Source organism: Camelus ferus, chromosome 10, assembly GCF_009834535.1.
Source record: "Camelus ferus isolate YT-003-E chromosome 10, BCGSAC_Cfer_1.0, whole genome shotgun sequence".
Classification (NCBI taxonomy): Eukaryota; Metazoa; Chordata; class Mammalia; order Artiodactyla; family Camelidae; genus Camelus; species Camelus ferus.
The window spans coordinates 44,241,319-44,243,089 of NC_045705.1; the positions used below are offsets into that span (position 1 = coordinate 44,241,319).

The 1,771-nt window shown below is 36.9% G+C and overlaps 1 non-coding gene across 1 annotated transcript; it reads left to right on the forward strand.

Annotated features, from left to right (window-relative positions):
* Nucleotides 1-1,378: 1,378 nt before the first annotated feature.
* On the forward strand, nucleotides 1,379-1,504 carry LOC116666723. The gene has a single exon (XR_004323624.1). It is a non-coding gene; the product is annotated as a U6atac minor spliceosomal RNA (small nuclear RNA).
* The last annotated feature ends 267 nt before the right edge of the window (nucleotides 1,505-1,771 follow it).

Below are 1,771 nucleotides of genomic sequence, written 5' to 3' on the forward strand. Positions count from 1 at the left end.
AAGACACCATTATCTGCTAAGAGCCTTCTAAAACCTCAATTTAAATTTAAAACTAGCGGGCAAACTCAACTGTGGATGTGAAAGAGGGAAGAAGGGGTGGGAGGAAGGCGGTGAGGTGTTCATCAACTTGATGCTGTAAACTTGGTCGAAAGCACCAGAGGGCAGTGCAGTGCTAAATATCTCTGCACCGACGGCTTGAAATCTTACACCGACTTGCATCTAAACATGACATTAAGGAAAGAAAAAAGTCAAACTCATAGAAACAGAAAGTGAAATGGTGTCTGTCAGGGGCTGGAAGGAGGGAAAAATGGGAAAAGTTAGTAAAAGGGTACAAGCTTTCCGTAAAAAAAAAAAAAAAATGATGGCTCAGGACACAGGATTGTGGGGAGGGTTATATATGTAGATGTCCGGGAGCGCCGGGGACGTAATAGTTGCAGTGTAACAAATGATTATTATGGCCAAATTTTATTTCATAGTACTTACTATTTCTGACCCAGATAAGAAATGCACAATCTGATTACAACAGCAGACAGGTCACTTTCATCCTCATCCTGGGTGAAAAGTGTAATTAGCTTAGCCCTGCCACACTCATTCTCATGCTGAAAAGCCACTTAATGGCTCTGAAGATCAGTATAAAATAACTCATTCAAACATAGATATTAGAGTTCTTGCAGAGCCCCAGCAGATGAAAATGTCCTATTCTGTGTTAAGATGGTATTAAAGAAAGGTTTCTGAGTACAGCTCAGCAAGCCAAGAATTTCTAATCCAGTTTTTCTTGTCAATCCCAATACCTGTGCATGTATAACTGAGAAATTGTGCTCGTCACTGAAATTTGACACAACATTGTAAAATGATTATAAATCAATAAAAAATGTTTAAAAAAATCCCAATACCTGATTCAATAACAAGAGTCATGATGATGGTGGCAGTCCTTAATTTTCCAGTCAACAAGACTGCCACACCTTAAGTGATGAGAAGAATTCACCTGGGCATTCAACAGTCATCCTGCTATAATGTCAATCATTGTAAATCACTGTGCTGTGGATAAATCCCTCAGCAAATATGTACTGGGTGGTGAGAGTTTAAAGAAAAAGGCACCGAGGACTAGAAGGAGTCCCGGAAGCTCCCCGGTCCACTAGAGATTACTGAGTGAGAATCTAATATTAACTAGCAGATCAGATAGATTCCTACCACCTACTTGCCTGGACAAATTCAGAATGAATCAAGAATTTGTTTGGGAACTGAAAAGTGGAAAGACTTAAGTTTACTCCCAAATTGTATGGACACAAAAAGAAGAGAGTAAAGTTAGCTGACAATATTTTAAGTTTCTTTTGTTGATCTGAAATACTCTATGTATACACATTTAAAAATTTTTTTAGTATTGTATGAAAGGAGAGAAGGTTAGCACTCCCCTTGACAAGGATGGAAGAGGCCCTCGGGCCTGACAACATGCATACGGTTAAGGCATTGCCACCTACTTCATGGCATCTAACCATCGTTTTTATATGTACAAGATCTTACGGTAGCTCACAGAAGAAAAAAAAATGCAACAATGAATATATATATGTTCATGTATAACTGAAAAATTGTGCTCTACACTGGAATTTGACACAACATTGTAAAATGACTATAACTCAATAAAAAATGTTAAAAAAAATAAAATAAAAAATAAAGTCCATTTTAAAAATTAAAAAAAAATTTTTTTTAAATTAAGAGATAGCATTCTGCTTCATATTCTTTTTGGTACAAATCCAGCTATGTGCAAATGAAT